Source organism: Myxocyprinus asiaticus, chromosome 17, assembly GCF_019703515.2.
Source record: "Myxocyprinus asiaticus isolate MX2 ecotype Aquarium Trade chromosome 17, UBuf_Myxa_2, whole genome shotgun sequence".
Taxonomy (NCBI): domain Eukaryota; kingdom Metazoa; phylum Chordata; class Actinopteri; order Cypriniformes; family Catostomidae; genus Myxocyprinus; species Myxocyprinus asiaticus.
In genome coordinates, this window is record NC_059360.1 from 31180938 (window position 1) to 31199301 (window position 18364).

General features: G+C 38.0%; 1 protein-coding gene across 2 annotated transcripts in view; it reads left to right on the forward strand.

Moving 5' to 3' along the window:
- The first annotated feature begins 291 nt into the window (after window positions 1-291).
- LOC127454817 (E3 ubiquitin-protein ligase pellino homolog 1) overlaps window positions 292-18364 on the forward strand; it is a 72971-nt gene continuing 54898 nt past the window's right edge. Inside the window, exon 1 of one of the 2 annotated variants that reach the window (XM_051722261.1) lies at window positions 292-630. The gene's annotated coding sequence lies outside the window, so the exon portion shown is untranslated. Of the gene's footprint in view, window positions 631-9494; window positions 9517-18364 lie in introns of those variants that run through there. The other variant, XM_051722263.1, reaches the window with a different exon arrangement.

Sequence of the window (18364 nt, forward strand, 5' to 3'; positions counted from 1 at the left end):
ACCTTGAGTAATCTAATGGAATATGTTACAAATTACATTTTACAGCATGTATTCTGTAATCTGTAGTGGAATACATTTCAAAAGCAACCCTCCCTACCCTGCACATGGGATGGCATGAGGGTGAGTAAATGATGAGAGAATTTTCATTTTTGGGTGAAGTAGCCCTTTAAGCTTTTTTCCGACAACTACATTACCCAGAATCCCCATTACCCAATCAGCGACGCCGCTCATCGAGTCTCGAGCCACTACCAACACAAAACACACCTCCGTCTGTTTATAGTGTCAGTGAACAAGCCGGCGGACAACACTGTTTTACAGCCATTGCTTTTTAATTAAATCCTTCACTCTTCCTCCGAACCAGGGACTCTCTTGACCACATTTACTTATAACAACACAGAGAGTGTTTTTGTATTACATTTTAATGGAACTCTCTACACCTGTCTTTGTTAGCAAGTTAGCCTCGAGAAACTCTTCTGTCCTTCGCGAGCTCCACCATTATTTATTCTTTTAGTCTTTTATATCGTGGTTTATTTGTTCTTTTATTTTGTTTAACTGTCTCATTCAGACAGCAGTTATAAATAAACCCGTGCTAACGGAGCGGCTCTTTGTTCGTGACTCGGAAAAGACCCCGTGAGTACCTCATATTCACCACAAAAATAAACAAATACACAAGTGTTTTATTAAATTACAGTTATGTTTCCTTGTGATTTTGACACGATTGCAGCGATGTTGTATTTTATTTGTCACATAGGTCGTCGGGTTATTATGCTCACATACAATAATATTGTGTTTTCAGTCCTTCAGTCAGTATGTCAGTAGCCAGATTATTTTTATGTATTTTCTTGTTTCAGTTCTATCTGAAATATTTGCTTGGGGTGTTTTCCTTTCTCAAAAAACAAACAACAAAAAACAAAAACAAAACAAACAAAAAACATGGATATAGGGCTGTCACGATTATGAAATTTGGCTGACGATTAATGGTAATTGCGATTATGACGATAAATGGTCTCTTTTAGGGCTTTCACGATTAATTGTCATATAAATTGTCATATTTCTTAAGGTGCATGTGTGCTTCATACAGCTTAAGAAGTCATTTTTACACATTTAACTTCAAATATATAAATCAAATAATAAAATAGGGATATATGATTTCCTTTTAAGACGTTAAAACTATATGAATGACATAAAAATATTTTTCAAAATCAAAATATTTCTAAATACTTAAAATATGTCTCTCTTTTGGTCAGCTTTAGTTTTGGTCAATTTTACATTTAAACTGTTGTTTTTGAAAACTCATTAAAAATATATTTTATTTTGTATATTATTATTTATATAATAATTATATTTATATTATATTATATTAAGCAGTAGTAAAATACTTCTGTCCTAATTTCTTCACTTTTCATACAGCCCTTATTTCTCATGAAGTAAAACCTTTGAGATTTAATTTCATAATTGTATCACTCCACAGAAATAGAGTAAACGCGTGTCTGTGACACTGTCATTACCAATGCTTGAATGAACCCACTTTGACCAGAAAAATTTGCCATTGCACGATTGTTAAATTAAAGTGAAACCGGAGCGCTTTGCGTTCACTATCAAAGTTTATCTTTGTTCGTTTATATTTTCGCGGGAGTTTGGATCCAGAGCACTTCACCTGTTCTTCAGGATCTGCTTTGGTTGACATCCGCGGTGCGGCTCAGTGACGCTCGAAGTTCAACTAAATGACTCATGGAAATTATATATTCGCTAAAAATTCCCTTATTTGGACATTCAACTGTGATTGGAATTTGAAGTGTGCAATAATCACGGTTATCTCAAATAACCGCGGTTAAATCAAATAACCGCGATTAGACGATTATTTAATAATCGCGAAAGCCTAGATGGATATTTGTTAACGCTGACTGTGCAACTGAATCAGAGTCATTTAATTACTCTTCGTTGTTCTATAATGCTCTTAAAAGCAATTTTATGACAATTATGTAATACATTTACAACCCAAGTGAATATAGATACTAACTACATAACCATTACTTTGAGGCATCCACATGAGACAATAACCAATAATCACAATAATTATTGTCAGCAATACGATATTAATAACTACCCAGAACTCTCCATGTCAATTTAAAGTCCAGAGATTGAGGAAATGTTACAATTTGATTAATGTTTATCTTGATAATACAGAGGCTTAAGTCCAAACCTTGAGACAATGGAGATTTACACTAATTGAGAACATGGTCACTGAAAGCTGTGCACTCCATATACTTTATGGCCAAAAGTCGCACTGACTTTTGTGGGCTCGTTACAGACGTTTCATTGTTCTTTGCTGATGTATTTAAATGCTCAGAGTCATTTGCATATGCAGACCCAGCATCTGGTCTGACCCAAATGTGGCCTTTGTCATGTCCCATGCTGACGTCAGAATGTCAATCCTACTACATCTGAATTATTTATTAGGACATTCAGTGGATTAACATGCATTAATACACCATTTACTGTCACTTTATTGTTTATATTATTACATTAATTGTTATACTGTTGAAATGGAGACCTTCAAGTAGTCTAATAAAGTGTGTTAAAGTTTGGAGGTCATTAGTTGGTAGTATTTTGTTATCTAAAGTAATCTTCCAGGGTTTTTGTGAATCTTGTTTAGACTAGCGGTGTACGGATCAGGAAATTTGAGGCCGATACAGATCTCTGATTTATTTTTTTTACACTAAGATCGGCTGATTCCAATTTTTTTGTTTAAAAAGTGCCCTTTGCCACACTTTTGCAAGTTATATTGTGCAGTTATATGTTTATGCCCCACACAGTAAAATGATGGTAACACTTCACAAGGTTCCATTTATTAACATTATTTAACAACATTACTGTAGTTAACTTGAGCTAATAAACTTAATGTTAGTTACAACATATACTATTACAAGTTGTATTAGTTAACATTAGTTAATGCACTATGAACTAATAATGAACAACTGTAATTTTATTAACTAACATTATAATTAATAAAGGCTGTAAAAATATGTTATTCATTGTTTGTTCATGATACCTAATGCATTAACTAATATTAATGAATGGAAACTTTTTATAAAGTTACCAAAATTGCATTCATTGTGAATTGGTAACATTTATTTGTTATGAATAGTTCTGTCGTCAATATCAAAAGGTCATTGTGACATACTGGTATGCAGTAAAAACCATGAGAGCATCACACACAGAAGAGATACATTCAAAAATAAGAAAAATATATCCATTACAAGTCCTAAAAATGCTCCAGTGAGAAATCATTAATGACAAAATGATTTGTTTACTGTCTTTGGCATTTTGCTGCAACACAAATCACTAATTATTAAACAAATGCGTGAAGACGCGGTGCCGTTATGGTTAAAATGTAATTGCTGTGATTAGTGGTAATGTGACCAACATTAATCTGATTTAAATTGGGATCCATACAGAATAGCGCTGAGATGAGTGACTGATGAGAGCATGTTTGATTGACACTGCGAGTGAGCATATTGATCGCTCAGTCTCTATCGCTCCACACAACGTCTGATTGTCGTGACTCACGTTACATCATGTATACTCAGATTTATATTTGCTTGTTTATTTGTTGTTTAATTTGTTTTTATATCCGTTTGCAGTCTCTTTATCCTCTCTGTGCTCACAGTGCAGCGTGTCTGAATTACTATCGTAATTACTCTAGAAAATGGGCAACATAATATTCATACATGTGTAATTCTTAAAAATTAAAAACAAACCTGCATATTCATCTGAATAACAGCATGTCTGAAAGTTTAAATTAGTGAATACTTCCCTTTAATAAAAAGGTTTTCGAGTGATATAGGCAGGTGGGCTTCATTACATTTATCTATGATTGGGAAGGTTAATGTTATTAAAATGAATTGTATTCCAAAATTTAACTACCTGCTACAGTCTCTCCCTGTAGATGTCCCCCTTTCTTATTTCAAGCAATTTGATAGCATAGCAAAGTCCTTCATGTGGAATGGTAAGCGTCCCAGATTACATTTCAATAAGTTACATAGGCCGATTGACAAAGGAGGGCTAGGCCTACCCAAGATTTTGTTTTATTATTATGAATAATATATATGTTTTGTATCTCCTTGTTATTGTATGATTTAATAAAAAAATTTAATTACAAGAAAATTAGTGAATACTTAGAATTATCAACAATTCACCCTCAAGAGGCCACACTGTCATGCATCAAGAGCTGAGAAAGCACTCATTCATTAGAGTAGCAGTGTATGTGTGATTCCCTGCATGCTGTAAAAAAAGATCGGCCCTGATTCTAGGCACAATCGGCCGATTACAGACTTAAGGTGGGCGTACATGGTGCGATTTTCGGCTGTCGTGCGAGCTCCCGAATGTTTTTTTCCAGTCGGTAAAGATAGCATGGAAATCGTTGGTGCTTGTGTGGTCGTGGCTCGCATCATGTGAGAGGAATTACAAGTGGAGCCGAGCGACTTACGAGCAGCTCACGACTAGAGATGCACCGATCCGATACCTGGATCGATATCGGCTCCGATACTGACGTTTTTAGATGGATCAGGTATCGTTTCGATGAGCACGATCCAAATCCGATACTGTGTGTTAGTCATATTTATTATCGTTAAGCTCTAAAACTGAAAAAATAACCGAAAAAAGCACCATTAAAGTAGTCCATATGACTCGTGCATTTTATTCAAAGCCACTTGAAGACATACGCTCTGTGAATCGCAAAAGGCTGTCTAATAGGTAAATGTGCAGTGCGTTAGTGAATGGCGCTGCTCTGTTGACTCAAATATAAGCACACGCAGGCTGGTGAAGCGGTCGTGGCTATTTTCATATGCGAGTGTTACTCACAAACAACATCTCGGATGTAGATGCTCAATAGTTTGATTCACTTATAATATGCATTTAGAATGGCACCGGAGAAGCATTTTACTAGAATTTGAATAAGATGCTAATTAAACCACTGTGAAGCCTACATACAGACATAAAGACTTTCTGGAGTGTTCCGATCGTCAGAACAAAAGCATGATGGTTTTCAAGTTAAAGGTGCATGACTGAAATATATTACTGTTGTATTTTAAAATTCTAAAAGTCAATAATTATAATAATAAAAAATTATTATTATTTAATTTCAAATTATAACAATATTTAAGTTGAATGGGTTCTAAAAGATATCTGAATCCTTTAAGTTCCAGATACAAGTAAAAAAAAATAAATGCAAAGAAACCTGACTTCTTTTCTACTGAAGACTTAGACTGGAATTACTTTTCTGCTACATTATCCAGTAGACTAGTTAACAAAGTTTTTCTCGGTAGACTATACATTTATATTGAAATAATGTGTAGTTAGAGGTTTGTGTTTCTTTACATATAAAAGTGTACCCCCAGTTCTTTCCACACAATGAGGTAACTAATTATGCAAAAAACAACACTGGTATCAGATCGGGAACAGTATTGGCCGATACTGAGATTTCAGATATCGGAATTGGATCGGAAGAGAAAAACTGGTATTGGTATTGGGCGCTGTCAGCTTGAATTCGTGAGGTGTGTGGTTGAACGAGCCAATTTGGTGATCTACCTGAAGTTGACCAATCAGGAGGTGTTATAACTCACACGATCAATGAAAACTGAGTGTTCATGAAGCTTTTACACATTTGGAGAAAATGGTCATGTTAAAACTGTTTCTCCCATATTATTCACGACCACATCACTGGGAAGGATTCTACAGAAAGGCTGTTCTCTGCTCTTCAAATAAAAAAAAATTGCCATATGGGTTGCGCTAGAAAACAATCGTTATCACTGTGAATGACAGAGTTATAAAATTTCCATCATGGTCAATTTTTATTCATCAAACTTGCATTCGTTTCGGTTCTAAGGCTTCATTTAGGGGGTATATCATCTGGTATAATTGTATAAGCACACGATAGTGGATATGTGATAGAAGATTTTTTTAATTATCCAAACGCGTGTCTGGTGAAACCAAGGATTTTTAGGTTGAAAGTTCTACCTGTCAATCAACTGCTGCGCTAAAACAAGATTTTTAAACTTAGCTGTGTGCTGCTTTAAAGCGCATTCACATGAACAAGACCTCATGGATCTTCTTCAGAATGTCTGCTCTCAACATGCAGGCAGTGACACAAATGAGAAGGACGTAACCTACATCTAAAGTTGAATAATACAGGTAGCCTACTCCAATAAAATAACTTAGAATTCTTCACTAAACGTCGTATTTGCACTTAAATTAAATCCAAGTATAAACGACAGAAACGGTGCGCGAAATTTCCGCATGTCTTTTTAATCTTATACATTTTGTGCACTTTTATTGTCATGCAGTAACTGGCAGCAACACACTGTCATTATGATTGATGTATGCAGTCATGAAATCACACAGTCTCCCTTTCAAAATCTAAATCTGTCAAATGTTGGACAGCATTTGTAAGAATGATCAATTTTCTTTTCTTTTTTTTTAATCGGCAGATGAGTTTTCAGCCCCTGGCCATGCCAGTCTTCTTTTTTATTCGTAAATCGCAAGTTATAAGGAATTAAAGCAATGTCCTCCTCTAGCTTTATGTCTTATGATGATAAATAGCTTGAAAATTAATTGCTCCGGAATTAGCCAGGTCATAAAGTTGTGTCGTGTACGATTGGACCTGTACGATTTTCAGATAAACTGACTCGTAATGTGTGCAGGGACTCCCGAACTCCCGAGTGTCAGAACACGTACCGTGTATGCCTGGCCTTAAGATGAATATCGGCCAATTTAGTTAGTGGCCGATCAATCACCCCTAGTTTAGACACTTTTTTTGTAATGCTGGTGTTGGAGTGCATTTTGATTGGTGCTACTTGTGGTAGTCAAGTAAATTTGATTGTTTGATAAATTCCACTCGGGCAATAGGTAAACATCAATGCAGAACATGCCTTTTATGCAGTTCTATAAACTCAACTTCCTGAATGCTGGCAAAAAAAGTTCCTGGTAAGAGAGAATATGTTTAGTGGTCAGTTACCAGTGGCTCGCATTTTCTCCAGTAGTTTCGTTGCTTTTACCTCAAAGGATTAAGGCCCTGACATACTTCCAGAGAAGTTCTTCTGTGTTCTTTGTTCAGGGATAAAATGAAGTTCGAAAAAGCTGAGCAACGGTATACTGTTTGCGAACATTCAGACACCCGCCACACCGGTGTGGGAGGCGTTTAGAACATTTAAATATGAGGTCACTCAAGAAGCTAATGTGACATTAAAATGTGTTATCAATGACTTTTTGCCTCATTCTATGAGCAGAATTCACATGAGGTCAGTAAAATTAGTTGTTTTAACTACTCGATGATGATTTAAAGTAATATATGCGTAGAAAATATGCCATTTGTCTTGATTACATTCTGAAATCATGACGTAAATGCGCTAAAAAACTACACATGGCCATAATATGTGCCGATTATACTCTTTTATTGTAGTTTATGATGACACTGATACTACTGCAAAGATAGGTGTATAAAAGAGTGTTAATGGGCAGAATACAGACAAAAGGATGATGATTAGAGAGGCATATCTTAATTTGGGCAGATGTGTGAATGGCTTTGTCTGCAGAAGGCACATGTGTTAGGCAGCATATAAAACAAAATAGTGAATGGGCTCTAAGTGTATTTGAGTAGATTTGATTCCTTTTGTAGACCAGTTAAACAAAAACAAAAAAATCGCATGACATGTTCTTGGAAAATGTCTCTAAGTGAACAACCATACAGATGTAGGTAAATTTACACCAGCTCGCTAATAACTGCACGCCAGTGGGTTCATGTTGACTGAACTTGACTGACTGAACAACGTAAAAAAAATTAGCTGTCGGCCTCAAGGTCGGTGAGCTCCAGGTCACACCTACCAATGATGTGGACCAATGGCAGTAAAAAGGTGTTTAGCTAGTAAGACGTTTTCCTAAAATTTGCCCAGGCGAGCTGTTACAAACCACCAAAACGAATACAAAAACACTTTCTTTTTGGCTAGATTTTGTTCAAAATTACGTCAAACCCGTTCATTCTTAGATTTCATAGGAAGTATATTGACCAAAAAGGAGATAAAGGCAGCATAAAAGTAATCCAATCGACTCCAGTGGTTTAATCAATGTCTTCTGTAGCGATCCAGTGGGTTTTGGGTGAGTGCAGACCAGAATATAACTCCTTTTTCACTGTACATCTTGCCATTGCAGTCTCTAGGTATGATCATGATTTCAAACTCGATTACACTTCCTAATAGCACATGCGTCAAGCACTAGGAAGTGTAATCAAGCTTGAAATCATGATCATACCTAGAGACTGCAGTGGCAAGATGTACAGTGAAAAAGGAGTTATATTTTGGTCTGTACACCATTCACTTGCATTGTATTGACCTACAGAGCTGAGATATTCTTCTCAAAATCTTTGTTTTTTGTTCAGCAGAAGATAGTCATACACATCTGGGATGGTATGAGGTTACGTAAATGATTTTTATTTTTTGGGTAAACTATCCCTTTAAAGGGCAAGTTTACCACAGCAACACTTTGGGCTTTGTATTTTTGTTGTACTTGTGATTGAGTCTGCTCTTTGCCTTATGTAACATGTATCACATGTATTGCCTCAAGTGTGGTAGCCTACAGACTCACCGACTCTGCTGTAGTGTAAAATTAGCTCCCTCTGTATCACTTTCAGTATCTTCTGAGACTACTGGTCTAGTATCAGTTTTTTAGTCCATAAATGTTATTCCTGCCACTGATACCCCGGACTGAGGGATATCCAAGTCGCCACTCTCGATTACAGACTGCAGCATCCAGTTTGCTTTTTAACTCCCGTTTTGTTTTGCTTTTTGCCGGTTTGTTTTGCTCAAATTTAATTTTCTCATTTGACTACTCAACTTGGATTTTTCTGTTTATTACATCTCAGTAGTGTAGTCTATATTAGTGGTTCATAATAACTTCAGTCTGCTTGCCACACTTATTTTAGTCAGTGATGGCAAACTCAACCAGTGTTGTTCCTGTTTCTCAAGCCTTTGTTGTTCATAAAACTCATGTGAAATTGTTCAAATGAGATGTTGCCCACTTTTGACTGTTCACTTTACTTCACGTTCCAGTTCTATACATTGCGGAATTCGTTGGATTTTTTTTTTTTTTTTGGAAAACCGTGCCAAACCTCAGCATTAAAAGAGCAACTTATGAGATCTTCAACCACATTAATCACAAATGTCTTTTTCTTTCTATGAAGTTGTTGAATCAAGTACACTACACAGCATTACCTGGATATGTGATTTGTTTTATAGAGTTTTACTAGATTAAATATTTCCCACAATCACAAAAATATGTTCATCAGTTATCTTCTTCTGCCTGTTCTGAATTTTGGCCACATTGTCGAATCTACACACAGTTTTGAGGATGATGTACATTGTAGGTCAGACAGCGGGCACCTCAGAGGAAAAGAAACTTGGAAGAACTTGCTCTCGCATGCTCTACTGTGCTGACAGCCTTCTTTGGTCCTGTGAAGTTTTGAAGGTTGGTCTCCCAGCACCTGAAAGCTGAGAAATGTTAAGTTGTGTTTTATTTTAAATGGTTATTTTAGAGTTGGTGGGACAGCAGCTCCTGCTGAGTAGTCACCTCAATCATAGTTTTCTTCATCATATTAAAGGTATAGTTCACCCAAAAATGAAAATACTCTCATCATTTACTCACCCTCAGGCCATCCCAGATGTGAATGACTTTCTTCAGCAGAACACAAACAAAGATTTTTGGAAGAATATTTCATCTCTGTAGGTCCATACAATGCAAGTGAATGGGTGCCAAATTTTGAAGCTCCAAAAAAGCACAAATAGCTATCATAAAAGTAATCCATACGACTCCAGTGGATTAATGAATGTCTTCTGAAGCGAAATGCTAGGTGTAAGGAATAGATCAATATTTAAAACTTTTTTTACTACAAATTCACAAGGGTCGAGGTCACGCAGCCTCTCGCGTGGCTTAAGCGTGTTGGCAAGTTCACGCAAGAACTGACGCATGAAATACGAAAAAATATGGAAGCACAGTGTTGTTTACAACAGAGGAGCATAGACATTCTTACATTGATGTCTCATTCAGGTGTTTTCAATACGTCAACTGCGGCACCTTCTTGGAACGATCAACAAGGAGAACTGTTTAAATCGGTTTGAATGGTGGAGATGCCTCAGACCGAGTTCCTTGCTCAGACCGCTGCATAAACTGCTTTTGTGTGGAAACAGTATTAAGTCACGCAAGAGGCAGTTTGAACTCCACCCTCGTCAACGAGCTGGCCAGAAGCAAACATTTTTAGTAATAAATATTGATCTATTTCTCACACAAATCTAGCTTTTCACTTCAGAAGACATCAGTTAATCCACTGGAATCGTATGGATTACTTTTATGATGCTATACAGTATGTGCTTTTTGGAGCTTCAAAAATTTGGCATCCTTTCACTTCCATTTTATGGACCTACAGAGCTGAGATATTCTTCTAAAAATCTTTGTTTGTGTTCTGCTGAAGAAAGACAGTCATACACATCTGGGATGGCATGAGGGTGAGTTAACGATGAGAGAATTTTCATATTTGGGTAAACTATTCCTTTAACTGTAAATTAAACTGTTCCTGGTATTTTTATAAATATTAAAGTTCCTTTTTCTGGAGTGGAAGTTGAACCACCCATAACACAAACACACACAAAACTAGAGCTCACCAGCCACGGAGCTATCTTATTTTTCAGGTTTTGCACTGAATCAGCCATTTGCTGAGGGCTGTGTTTGTGAGAAAGAGCAAGAGGTTGGAGGGCTTGTAACTGTCTAACTTTTTTGTGTTTCTTCTACACCTGATCTAACTGTGTATGTATTTTGTTAGATAATATGTCCTGCTGACTCTTACTTGCTGTGGGTTTTTGCTCAGAGCAGCTAAATTCTGAGTGTTGTGTGAAAGAGGAGACCGCTCATGTGACCTGAAGGACACACCAACCCCCATCACAAGCCTCTGTTCCCCCAACTTCCTTTGGGGAGAGCCAAAGCTGATCACTGTGGGCTGTAAATGAGTTATTGTCATGGAGACTGAGAGGTAAACCTCTGCCAGTCAAAGCTGTAACCAACAGAAGGATGAGCTCTGGAATACTGAGTATCTGGAATGCAAATCATTGAGGAGATTCCCTCTAAATGATCGAAAACAAAAACAGTGGATGTGCAAGTCAAGCGTGCATATGTGAGGAGTCTGAAGCACCATAAAGACATCTTTTATGGGTCCAAATTCCTGAAGAGAAATAGTCCTAAGCAGTCATAGTGTGTATGCGCCAACTGCAGTAACCACAGTTATGTGGAATATACTTTGGCAGGCTCGCGTTCGACTGTACGCAGACGCTGAGTGCTCGTGTCAAAATTGAAGTATACCTAGAGCTTAAAAATGAAGTTAAAATACTTTTGCTACCCTTAGCTTAATATGCAGAGACGGCTATAAGTAAGCATTAAAAGGTTGATTTACCCCAAATATGTAAAAACTGTGGCTCAACAATCAAAACATTTGGTCAACCAATGGTGTGAGTTTTGGCCGGGTCTGTGTGTTTGTCCCACCAATGGGGAGTGTTTGGGAAACCTGTTTGAAATGGTCCTTATTTTTGCTATTCCGTTTAGTGCAGCTAGAGGCCCAGAATTACACACTTTCAGCAAACTGACTTTTTTAACGGGGACTCAACAGCAGTTTTATAGTCTTCCTTTTTGCTTGTTCCTTCACACATGTGCAGTTCTCAAGAATGACTTGTTTCCTGTTTGGGTGGCTGTATCTAAAGCGTCTTCCCCTCCTCTCAGTATGTTCCCCAGACAAGACTGTTGGGATCATTTGTCAGTTTCTGGGAAGATTGCATTGTTTTCTCCTGGGCAGGAAGTGGTTCTTTAGCCTTTGTCTGAGATAAACACACACACACACACACACACACACACACACACACACACACACGGCTTCAAGTGCATGGAGACTCAATACTTCGTGTCTCTGTGGATGCATGTACATATGTGTGCTGTGTGTGTGTCTGCATGGTTAATTCATTGTCACAGTCTTGTCTGTTTGTTTCTTTCTGGTTTCTGCTCAGTGCTCATGTCATTGAATAATTAAAAAGCCCCTGAAAATGAAGCCTAGCCCATCCCCTCTCCTTCCTCCATCTGTCTGTTCTAGACTTTAAGAAAGCTGTTTTACTGCCTTTAACACTGATTCAACTTGATTGCCGTTTGTAACAGTTTCCCGTTCCTAAAAAGTTATCTTCAGTTTTATAATTCTTGTAACCCCCTCTTTCTGTCTGTTTGTGGCTCTGTTTTTTATAACACTGATTTCACTTGATAAAACATATTTAACTAGTTTGAATTGTGCAGAGCTATGAACTATTAGCCAGCAAATTATGTATTTGGATTCCAGTTTGAAAATTACAACTCTTATGGTATAGATTAGCAAACACACAAAATCACTCTCATTTTCTCACAGTATTCCAGTTATATAACAATATTAAGGACTCGACATTAATGCTTTTATGGGACAAGTGGATTTTACTTGCATGTTCGGACAAGTAGCCTGATTAAAATGTGAATAACGAAAACATAACCGGCTATATTTGTGATATAGTCTAGAACTTATTCAAGTTCTAATTTTATATTGCTGTAGGAAATAATCTAGAGCACGTAGGCTGCCACATAGAGTGGAAGCCAGAGGTGTCTTTCGAACGCTCAGATTAGAATTAGCAGTCGCTTAGAAACAACAATACCTTGCTTGGCCAATCAGAGTTTGAGTTCAGAGTTCTGCATAGTTTTAATTTTCTAATTAGCTAGCGATCTAGTAATAGACAGCAATGTTTCTCAAGCCTCCACAGTCTGACCAAGTGCCTGGTAAAATGGCAAAACCTCAAAAGAGAACCACTGAATGGAACATAGCAGGTTATTAGGTTAGATTTTATAATCTAAAAGAGAGAGGAAATTAATTCCTACCTGGAAGGATGAAGACTAGCTGACTGACTTGGCTAGACTATGTTCTTAACTAAATAAGTGGCTAACTGAAGATTGTGATTGGAATAAGACATTTAATGTAGCAAACATTATTAATCATATTGCATCTACTTTTAGCCTTTCAGCTAAAGTCACCTTTTCTGAAGCTCCTTTGCCCAAATTGTTTGGTAATATTTTCTACATTTTCCTTATTAAAATTATTTGAAAGAGTTCATTTAAACCTAATCACTTAATATACAACAAAAAGCTTTAAATACAACAAACGAATCAAATGAAAATATACACTCACTGAGCACTTTAGTAGGAACTCCTGTACACCTACTTATTCATGCGATTATCTAATCGGCCAATCACGTGGCAGCAATGCATAAAATCCTGCAGATACAGGTCAGGAGCTTCATTTGATGTTCATCAACCATCAGAATGGTGAAAAAATGTGATCTCAGTGATTTTGACCGTGGCATGTTTGTTTGTGCCAGACGGGCTGGTCTGAGTATTTCTGTAACTGCTGATCTCCTGGGATTTTCATGCACAACAGTCTCTAGAGTTTACTCAGAATGGTGCCAAAAACAAAAAACATCCAGTGAGCAGCAGTTCTGCGTACGGAAATGTCTTGATGAGAGAGGTCAACAGAGAATGACCAGACTGGTTCGAGCTGACAAAAAGGCTACGGTAACTCAGATAGCCACTCTGTACGATTGTAGATAACAGAATAACATCTCAGAATGCACAACACATCGAACCTTGTGGCGGATGGGCTACAACAGCAGAAGACCACGTTGGATACTTTATTAGGACCATAGTGTTCCTTATAAAGTGTTCAGTGAGTGTATATTTGAAACACCTGCTATGACTTTCTCACCTTTTTCACCTCTGAGTTTGCATCACTGATATTGAAACTGTGGCATCTAGCTAGCGACATTGCCTAGTTACATGATATGTACATGAATCTCAGTGTAGTTGAGTCAAACCTGTCACAGGACAAGTCAGTCCACTTGGCGGCCATCTTTGGAAGGCTTCCGAGCAACTTTGTGGATACAAGTGGCATATAAGTACAGCTCCTATCTACTTGAAGTGGGAAATACCGAAATCTCTTAAACGGTTGGTCAAGATTACGATCAAAGAACATATTTCAAATCAGCAGTAGAATCTGACACCAAAGGTGTCATAAAATTGTGATCCTTAGCTCAGATCACGTTAAGAAAAACACTATTTTTCAGGCTGGTCATGCTAATGCACATGCATGTTCCCGAGTTGACTGACAGGTGATGTCTGCATATAAAAGGTGATTGGCTTTTTTACCTGTAAGGCGGGATACAAGTAGTCCATTTCAGGATAAATGGTCTTTGTCATAGTCCAAGAGACCCAATTTTGAACATACTGTAACTAACTTGCCTTTGCCCAGGAGAGCCCCATTAGTAGTCCCTCCTAATCTTCAGTTTCAGACTGTACTTGCCTCTCTAATCAATATTTTGTCTTATTAAACAATTTTGATGAGGTTGTGTTGCTATGTATAACTATAATTAGCCTATTGTTTTTCACTTTGCTTAAATGTTATATATAAATTATGCTTGCGAACAAATTACTGAATGGCTCTAGTGGGACAATTTATAAGCAAAGGACACCCAGTTTTGTGTCTGTTTCAGAGGGTGCATTGTGCATACGTGTGCTCGTATATGCTCGTGTGTGTGCGCACAGGAGGGTGGGGCATTGCAGTGGTCTCTTCCTTTGTGGTGTAATCAGTACCAGATGGAAGGGTGTGTGTGTATGTGCATTAATGCACAGCCCTCCTTTTCCTAAATTCATCAATTAAATTGAAACATGCAAATAATTATTTAAGAGCTAAGAGAGCTGTCTGGTGAAACTTAGGTCATACTCTCAGGCCATGTCCATATTAATACGTTTTTGTTTGAAAATGCATTTAATTTGCTACATTTACGCCTCTCATCCACACTGGAATCGTGTTTTCCTCCACAGAAAACAGACTAGTGTGGGCATGGCCTCCATGAAAGACCTAATCATCTGACCACTGAGTGTGGAGTATGTGTGACTGTAGGCGCATCTTAAGACCAAAGTATACTTTGGCTTTCTGCATGGCGCTATGTCTCGTGCATGTGACGCAAATTTCATATCAACATGGCATACATGGGCTGTCTGTGTGAAGCCCAGTTTTTCTGGACACGTGGCCAGTCCACATCTTTGTGCGTCACCAGCATGTTGCCACTCTGTTGAATGTACTAAAAGAGTATCGCAAAGCAGTCGTATTGCGCATGCGTCGAACATCCGTATGGGCTCATGGTCAAAAGAGTATACTATGAAAGGCTGATCGATATGGAAAAGCATATGGAAAAACAAAGTATATCCTAGCCTTTATGCTCTCAGTTTGTTTATTCTTAAGCTTGTGTTGAGCGCAAGCTTGTCTTTACTGGCCTGAGCTGAGAGTTTATAAACAGGGCTTAAGTCAGATTCCATGTGCTCTTTGTTCATCAAAGAAAGCTTTAAAGGGTCATGAAACCCCCTGTTTCAGCACAGTTGAGTTTTTACCACAGTTTCAAAAAAAGGCAGGAAAAGTGGCCGTGGTCAGCAATGGAGTGAGGGGAGGAGGAAAGAAAACAACTGTCTAATCCAGTCACTCTGCTTTATTTCACTAATGCAGTAAACAGCAACAGAGATTCTCACAATTGCTCTTAACAAAATGCACAAATAAGTTAAACACTGTTTTGTAAGCTTACAATACATTACACAGGAACACACTGGTCATTTTATTTCTGTAATTTAATGTGCAAATAAATGCCAAGCTATGTACTCTGCATTGAAAATATGTGAATGCTTTTTACATTTTTAATCATTTTTGAGACCTATTCCAAGAAATTGAATTCCAAATATAAGTTCACTCCCATTAGGGATAAGTGGATTGATAGCATTTGCCGATGAGACAATCAATGTATGCTGTGTCTCAAATGAGCCGGAGTCCACCTCACAGCAGTTCTCATGTAATAAATGCATGTTGCATGAACATTTAGGTTTCACCATTGATTGAAAGCTTATTCCTTTATCAGCATCCAGGGGAATCCGTGCTGTCTTGAACGCTCATGGCCCAGGATCAACTCGCGTTTGAGAGTTTGAAACATTGTCACGTGAGAATGTCACATGTTGTCATGAGATAGTGTCTTCTCATAGGATAAGGCTGGGCAGTGTCATAATTAATTACCAGACACTGATGAGGCAATGATGTGTTCATTAGTGTGCTTCAGTTACTTTGTCAGTCTTCTTGGTTACCTGTGTGTGGGGAAAACAACCTGATTAATTTATCTTGTGTTTTATGTGTGTTTTTTTTTCTCTTTTTTCCTGTATCTCTTAAAGACAACAGGTAACTTTTGGGGAGTTTTCAAGGAACAGTAAATGAGATTACATACTAGCCTTGACCTCTTGTTTAATAAATCTTTTTCTAAGCTAAAAACAGCTCGGAACGAAGCACAGACTGGAAGTTTCCTTTGACACAGTTGTGTACCAATCCAGACAGCTCTAATTCGTCTGTGGTCACCCATGCATATGTGTTCAGCGGGTATGTATCACGCTTCTGATTCCACTATTGTGGAGCAGCTGCATGCCCAACATGCCCCACTCAAATTTCTATCACCCACATGTGGCACTCATGGATCCCACAGACCAGATGCCCATGCTGGATACAGATGTGTCCCTCCCTCCCATCCAAACTTCTCATTTTTACTTCCCTCTCTTCTCTTGGATCTATTTTAGACCACAGATGCCACCGATACGTCTCCATAATTTCTCTGTGGGAACTGTTTAAGCTTCCACATCCTACCCACTCATGAAAGGAGTTTTCCTCACTGTTAGGCCATAATTCAGACCTCCCTTGACAGCAAAGTGATATTAGAACCTGTGTGAAGCTTTTAAATTTTTTATTTTAATCACAGATGTGGCACTTCTTTCAAGAACTCTCAAAAGGGAGACTCCTACAGATGGATGGTTTCTTTCCTTTGAATGTGTTTTAGTGGGTTTTGCACATGGGAAGTTCTTTTTCACTATTAAGTGTGTGCAAGTGACTTATTGACTGGTAGACTTTTATTACAGGCTGAGGCTGATTTTATTTGCTCTTGTTAATGCAGTTGAAATCAGCTGTGGACTCTAATGAGCCTGTTCAGGGAGAAATGAGCCTGCTCTGGGAAAAACTGTGTGTAGGACTGAATGCAGGTTGTTGTTCTGGGGGTTGTCATGAGTTATGTTATGGTATTGTGATGGGAGTTGTCTGGTTTTGCAAGCTCACAAGTGGCCTTCAGGCTGTACCCACACACAGGTCTCTAATACAGCATCAAGTCTGCCCAGTTTTGCTTGCACATCAGTGTATTTAATCTAGGGATGCACCGATACCACTTTTTCTCTTCCAATTCCGATACTGGAAATCTCAGTATCGGCCGATACCGATCCTGATCTGATACCAGTGTTGTTTTTTTGCATAATCTGTTTAGAATATCTTTACATTAATGTGTGGAACGAATTGGGAGTACTCTTTAATATGTAAGAAACACAAACCTCTAATTACACATTATTTCAATATAGATGTATAGCTTATTAAGAAATAATAAGCATTTGAATAAAATGCACGAGTCAAATGAACTGCTTTAACCCTTTAAAGCCAACCAACAAAGTCTTTTGCCATTACATTCTGGTGCGCAACAAGCTACTTTTAGTTTTATTTTCAGTCCTACTTTTCCGATAGTGTAGCCAACATCTCTTGGAGGACTCTTCAAATTTAGGGACATGTGCTGTGTGGAGTGATGATGGAGGTACTACAGGCTTTAGTGTATGCAAAGGGAAACTTGCGTGAATATCGATACCTCCCAGCTGACGAGCCAGGTATTCTCTGAAATCTATCTGGGTTAAGTTCACCAGTCTACGCTCATCCCCTGGTGCCGCATGAACGTGTTGCCATTCCTTAAACAATATGAAACTATTGACGACGGCAATGTCTATGAAGTGGAAAAAAAGAGTCTTCCACCACTTCTGAGTTTTTTGTAGGACATCATAAGATTTTATCATTTGGTCTGACCTATCAGCACCGGCCATTTTTTTGTTATAATCGCTGATGACAGTGGGCTGTAGGGCTACTTCTTTTGTCCAGTTGCCATAATTTTTTACAAACCTAGTAATTTCGGTTGAGCCATTCACATTGTGGAAAATGGAGAGGCATGTAACTGCATGCGTGTCCTTCCACTGAATTACAAGTATATTCCCCTCAATCCTACACCACCTCATATCCCCACGAGCTGTCTTGCGTTCCCATCTTTTGATGTCTTCAAATTCTGCTGGAAACAGTTTACGATTCACCCTGCATGTCCCACAGGCATTA